Raw genomic sequence first — 7,500 nt, 5'->3', positions numbered from 1 at the left:
AGAAGAAGAAGAAGAAGAAGGCGAGAAGAGGAAGAAGAAAAAGAGGAGAGAAGAAGAAGAAGAGGAGGAGAGAAGAAGAAGAGAAGAGAAGAGAAGAAGAAGAGAGAAGAAGAGGAGAAAAAAAGAAGGCGAGAAGAGGAAGAAGAAGAAGAGGAAGAGGAGAGAAGAAGAAGAAGAATGAACTCCTTATTTAACGGGTGACACATTGACCTTACCACATCTACCGCCAGGCGATTTTATTCAACCAGCATAGCATTCCCTACGGACTGAAGTGGATCATATTTAATTAAATCTAATCCCTTTCGTACCGGGTGGTACTTGTAGGTTTATTCATAGTTTCCGTCAGGCGATTTTATTAATTCCCGTGGAACCCCCAAGGTGGTGAATATACGGGGGGAGGGGGTGGGGCTTATGTCCTATTTTTTTTTGTTTTCAAACCGATTTTCATACCGAATGTCATTTATCCTCTTTATTCTGGCTACCGACAGAATATTATTATTATATTATATCTTATATAATTTTATTTTAATTTTTATTATCTCATTTTGTGATATAAAGAATCAATATGCGTGCACTGCGAAATAGTCTATTACTTGCGCAGATATCTTTTACGAATTTCATGGACTTAGAGAAGGTATATGCCACGATTTCACGGCCAAACTTCGCACAAGCGGATGGTACACGACCGGTTCGAATCGTGATAGGTTTCACTGTAAAGGTTCGAACGAACGATACGAACCTTAACAGAAAATCGTGAATTTGAAGCTTCGTGAAGACCGGCTGGTGATTCATCAGATTCAGATAACTCGGAATGATGGGGTTTGAACTGGGGATTCACGAATCCGAAGATTCGAAGATTTGAATCTGGTTTTTCTTTTCTTGCGAATTTTGCCTTCAAAGACGTGTAATAAAATGTTTACATAGAAACGTGTGTAATCACAAGTGTTTGTTATGTACTCACGTGCGCGCGCGTGCACACACACACACACACACGCACAGACACACACACACACACACACACACACACGTGGCTTGATGGTGTGGTGGTATCGCACTAGATCGCTAATTCAATGATCCGAGTTCGAGTCTCGCCTAGGGCTGAACATTTGTGTGTGTGTGTGTGTGTGGGCGGGATTCGAACGCGGACCGCCTTAGTGCCAGCCGAGAACTCTACCACTGCACCACGAGTTGCGCGCGCGTGCGTGTGTTGCTTGTGTACGTGTGTGTGTGTATGTGTGTGTGCATGTGTTCTGTATATATACTCACACAGAAGAACAGTTATCGTCGACGTCATGATAAAGAGAAGTTTTTATCCTAAACTATCGGAAGCTACTTTTGTTGACCTTATCAACCCCCTCTCGACCCCCTCCCCGACCTCACTTGACCCGAGAGGTCATAAAATCAAATTTTATGTTTACATTTTTTAATCTGACCTCGCCGGTCATGCTATCAAGACACAATGAGATATGTGTGTGATTAACCCTCAGATTAATTTTTATTTTTCTGGCGAGGCTTCACCGCTTTAAGCCAGCACTCTAACTCTATTGGGCAAGGATTTGGGTGTTTGTGCGTGCATGTAAGGTCACAGCATTACCCATGGATAGGGTTATATATGAGTTCTGAGCTCTTATCCGCAGGATAAGGGCTGCCGATCACGAGGCCAGCACGTGGTCCTGGACCGTGGTGGTGGATCACAATGAAGCGAAAACATCTGACGCGCGCTGGCCAGAGGGAACTCCCAAGTGGTCTCAACGTGGCTGAGGGTAGGGCTGAGTTATTCTATTATTAACATTTATCTATTTATTTCAATTTATTCTATCCTGTTTTATTCTATCATTACTATTATTATTTTGTTTTAATAGTAATTTCTATGTTCTGCTTGTTTGAATTTGAACTTGTTTTTTTCTCATCAATGTTGTTGAATATTTGTAGGTCAGCACATCTAAATAAACACACCAAGATAAACTCAGTCTCTTGATCAACATAACCAGATAAATACATGTGAGCAATAATATACATATAAATGAAAATACACACACACACACACACACACACGTGCGCGCGCAAATGTGTAGGGCTTCGTAGGGCAAGAAGCCTGTGGGCTGTAAAATTGGTTTCGCATCCTTCAATTATAATCAATACTCTCTCTTGGGCTTAACTTTCAACGATCAGTAAAGTGTCTGTATTGACGGTATCCTGCCACTATGTACTTTTCTTTTGGTCTTTGTATCGATTGGCTGTGACATCACGAAAGGGATTCACTCCCAGATGTCATCGCCGATGTCGTCTTCCGAAGTGGGCTCGTCATCGGAAGAGTCTTGGACGAAGGCGGTGCGGGCTTCGAGCGCGCGCGAGAGGACCCCCGCTAGGCCCTCGGGCTGCTCCCCCTTGACAGGGAGCTCCTCCATCTTCGTCGGACGCAGGCGGATCCCGGCTTTGATCTCCTCCAGGAGACGGGACCGCGGATCCTTGGTCTCCTCGTCCTTAGGAGACGCTCGTGGATCCTTCGTCGGGCTTGGTGGTGGAGGAATGCGATGCGATGAAGACAGTGGCGGAGGTACGACTCCTGACGATCCTTCTGAAGGAGTCTGCCTTCCGCTGTCGGCCTCTGCTTCGACGACCGTTGTTGGGGTTGCTGTGGGCCGCAGCTGGATTCCCTTCCTGATTTCGGCCATCAGTAGTGCCCTCGAGTCGACGACGTGTAGAGGCTTACTTTCAGCCTTTACCTCGTTGTTCCTCGCTTTCGACGGAGGATGACTGGTCGCCCTCGAAGGTGGAGGTGGCGATGGTGGGGGTGGAATGCGAGCGACGGAAGGAGACGATAAAGGCGGCGGTGGGGTTTCCGCGGTTCGGGCTTGCTGAAGCCTCTTCATCTCTTGTCCTTGCTCCTCCACTTTCCGAGTAAGCCCCTCCTCCAGGTCCACGAGGGCCGAGTTCTCTTTCGACAGAGCTGAGAACTTCACGTCGATCGTTTCCTCGAATCGCTCGAGTGGTTCCCCTATGGGCTGTTCACAGCGGTTCTTGCATTTGGCGACTTACCGAAGGAGAGCCCGCTTCTCCTTTTTCCAGGTCTGTCCCTGTCGCCTTTGCTTCTGCCTTAGCTGTCGCCTTTGCTTCTGCTCCTCGCGCTGGAGACGCTCAGCCTCCAGCTGGGCCTTCAGGAGCTTGTCCCTGCGCTACACCTGGGTCACCAAGTGGGCAACCAGGCCCCTCCACTCCGATCGGAGACTCTCGACGTCTCGAACGATCTGGTCAAACGCTGGTTTGATCAAGTGAGGCATGGAGTGGGCGTCTGGACATCCTGAGGGCGACAAGGTCGTTCCCTGTCAAAGGCTGTTCGCACTTCGTAGATATCACAAGCCGCGAAGTGGATGGACGTCCAGCTTGAGCCCATCACTCTCGTTTGTGTTCATTACACACATTGTTAGGGATTTCTTCGTCCCATCAGACGAAAAAGGCCCTTGGTTGTTTAAAGCCGTTAGAACTATAATCCTCTTACGAAGCTTAGATTTAAAAGAAATATAATACCAAGGGGGGGAAATGGACCATATGATGAGGTCGACGGAAACAATTGCACCGTGAATGATAAACGGCACCTAATGAAAAACACCACTTTGTTCTACTGCGGTCTTTGACTGGACTGTTTACAAAATTTCCAGTCGCAATTTGTGCCCATGCATTTGGACTGTTGAGGCGGGTAAGTCACTGCCGGGAATTGGAGAGGAGTGCGGGACTCGAACCCACAACCAAGCGAATGCGAGATCAGCACGCTTCCGGTGTGTATGTGTGTGTGTGTGTGTGTGTGTGTGTGTGTGTGTGTGTGTGTGTGTGTGTGTGTGTGTGTGTGTGTGTGTGTGTGTCTGTGTGTGTGTATGAATCTGTGTAAGGTCATAGCATTACCCATATATTGGGTAATATATAAGCTCTGAGCTCTCATCCGATATGATAATAACTGTCGGTCACGAGTCCAACACGTGATCCAAGACCGACTGTTAATTTTAATCCACCGAGGCACAGCCCCGGGAATGAAAGGGGCAAAGAGGCTTCGACCAAAGCAAAGCGAATCAAAGCGAAGCAAAGCGAATCAAAGCGAAGCAAAGCGATGATGATGATGATGCATTCGAATCTGAACTGAAATTAACGAAGTCGTGACTCGTACCACTCCCTCCTTCAGTCACTCCCCTACTCCCCCTCCTTCACTCATATACTCCCCTCATTCACCCCCTACTCCTTCACTCCCTACTCCCCCAATCCTCACCCCGTAATCCCCTCTTTCACTCCCCCAAACTCCCCGACTCCCACTTCTTCACTCCCTACTCCCCCAATCCTCACCCCCTAATCCCCTCGTTCACTCCCCCTAACCCCCCGACTCCCACTCCTTCACTCCAAACTCCCCAAATCCTCAACCCCTAATCCCCTCTTTCACTCCCCCAAACCCCCCGACTCCCACTCCTTCACTCCATATACTCCCCAAATCCTCACCCCTTACTCCCCTCTTTCACCCCCCTCTAAACCCCTACTCCCCCAATCCTTACCCTCTTCTCCCCTTCCTTCACTTCTTTTAGCCCCCTATTCTCACTCCTTCACTCCCTACTCCCCCAATCCTCACCCTCCTACTCCCCTTCCTTCATCCCTTTTACTCTCCCAGTCTCATCCCTTCTCCACCCACTCCACACGCTCTCCGTATCCCTCCACCACGTGTGGGTAACTGTGGAGGTCGAGCTTGTATTAGTTTTCATCTATTTGTTTACTTCTTGATTTATCATCTATTTTATTTTTCATGTTATTACCTTCTACTCTTATTACCATTATCATTAATACTATTATTTTTATAATCGTTATTTTATATATATATATATATATATATTATATACATATATATATATATATATATATAATATGTATATGTATATATATATATTTATGTATATATGTATATACTGTATGTATATATATATATATATATATATATATGTATATATATATACATATATATGTTCACACTTTGAACTGTGAAGACAGGAAAATATTCTTCAAACTGAAGAATTTGAATCTTAAGATAGCCAAAGCTATTAGCGCAGTTGACTTAAAAAAAATATATATAATAATAATAATATATATATATATATATATTATATATATATATGTATATAATTATATATATATACATATATACATATATATATATATATATATATATATATATATATATATATTATATATATATATATTACCTGCGTCTTCCTTTCTTTTCTATGTGATTCTGTCTTCTTTCTCATTTTCTATCTTCCTCCTAGCTCATCTCACTCTAACCTAACCCTTCATATCCTCATTCTCTCTCTCTCGCTTGTTCTCTATCTCTCCTTCTCCTTCTCTTTCTCTCTTTCCTCTTTCTTTCCCACTATGTCTTGTTCTCCGTCTCTGTCTCTCTCTTGTTCTCCATCTCTCTCTTTCTCTTTCATTCTCTCTCTCTCTTGTTCTCCATCTCTCTCTTTCTCTCCCTCTCCTTTCTCTTCCTCTCTTTCTCGCTCTCTATTATCTCATTTCCACTTTGAACGCATTTAATGTATAAATGCAAAACTGAATATAATACTTAAATGTACAAAGGCACATCCATTAAGCAGTCGTGCATTCAATGAACAAGCACATCTAGATGTAAATGCCTCTATTTCTAAGTGTCTATTTCTGAAATCCTGTGAATAAAATTCAATATTATTTCAGAATATTCAGAGGAACACATTTTCTCCAATTAAAAAAAAAAAAGATTATTTTTCTTTTTTTCTGATTTTGAAATTTGAATTTCGAATCTTAAATTCGAGGAATGGTGTTTTACGAGTTCTGCTGAAATGACAAAGATTACAAAGGATTTGTGGGAATACAATAATGTTGATTTATTAATAAATCAACAAAAATATTTATCGATACACCAAAATGTCTACTATCGCCTCTTACATGGGAGGTAGACACACACATAGATAAATACATTGATATATAAAAACAAACAAATAAATACAAAAATAGATAAACAAACAAATAAACAAACAAATGAATAATAAACAACTCAAAAATAAAACACATTAAGACCTTGTTCACACAAGCGGTTTCAACCGCCGAGGTCTGAACCACGGCGGTTCAATAACAATGCATGTCAATGGAGGCGTTCACACACAACCGCGCAATTTTTCCTTGACTATGCGGTAACGCCGCGGTTTCCGCGCGGTTCAAATCGCTAGTGGGTAATCGCCTATCTATGGGAAAGGAATACCTCTATCCTTTTCCCTACAGATCGGGACTTGATTATTTTTATTCTGGCTGCCGTCAGGCGATTTTATTCAACTACACGAGTTGGGGTTCCTGGTCTGAGATGATTTATTTATTTTTCTATATATTGATTAATTTTTATCTATTATTATTATTATTATTATTATTATTATTATTATTATTATTATTATTATTATTATTATTATTATTATTATTATCATTATTATTATTATCATCATTATTTTATTATTTTATTATCATTATTATAATTTTTATTATTATCATTATCATATTCTATTTTATTCATTTATTTATTAATTTTTTGCAAAACCTTCAACAACAGTGATTCGAAAACCAAATTGGCTCATTTCGGTACTCGTGTTCACGTGACAGCTGGATAATTGAAGACCCACAACTACCTGGGTGCAAGGTGGTCCATCGTTCACTTCCTGAAGCTCCGTAGCGGCTTCGTACGCGGGATTCGAACCCTCTCACAAAGGCTTCGTCACGACTCGAAAAGTCAGTTCTCTCTTTGTCTTGTCTTCTTAGGCCCTATTCACACTACCGACTTGAACCGCGAGGAAACCGCGGCGGTACCGCATAAATGCATGAAACTGTGTGTGAACGCCTCCATTGACTTACATTGTAATTCAACCGCCGTGGTTCAGACCACAGGGTGGTAGTGGATGAGGTTGTGGAAGGGAGTGGATTAGGGGGAAAGAAGATGAGGGGAATAGGGAAATGTTCTTGGTTAGGGTGATTGGGTAGGGGGAGAATGGGTGAAGTTTTGCTCCCTTCTCCATCTCTTCCCCCCTCCCACTATCACCACCATCACCCACCATCATCACCATCACCACCACCACTACCGTCATCACCATCACCACTACCATCACCATCTCCACTACCATCACCATCTCCACTATCATCACCACCACCATCACCATCACCCGTATCACCACTATCACCACCAATACCATCATCACCATCATCACCACTACCATCACCACCACCACTATCATTATCACCATCACCATCACCACTACCATCACCACCACCCTTATCACTACTATCACAACCAATACCATCACCACCACCACCGCCACCACCACTACCCCCACCAACAACAACAACAACAAAAACAACACATGAACGTATGAAAAATGTTCAAAGATTTTAGTGATAACCTTCTTCAAGTTCAAACGACCTGACCGAAGAACAACTCAAGACAAATTATGTTCA

The sequence above is a fragment of the Oratosquilla oratoria genome, chromosome 5 (assembly GCF_046742065.1).
Source record: "Oratosquilla oratoria isolate Oo_2021 chromosome 5, ASM4674206v1, whole genome shotgun sequence".
Taxonomy (NCBI): domain Eukaryota; kingdom Metazoa; phylum Arthropoda; class Malacostraca; order Stomatopoda; family Squillidae; genus Oratosquilla; species Oratosquilla oratoria.
Note: the sequence above shows the minus strand (reverse complement) of the source record.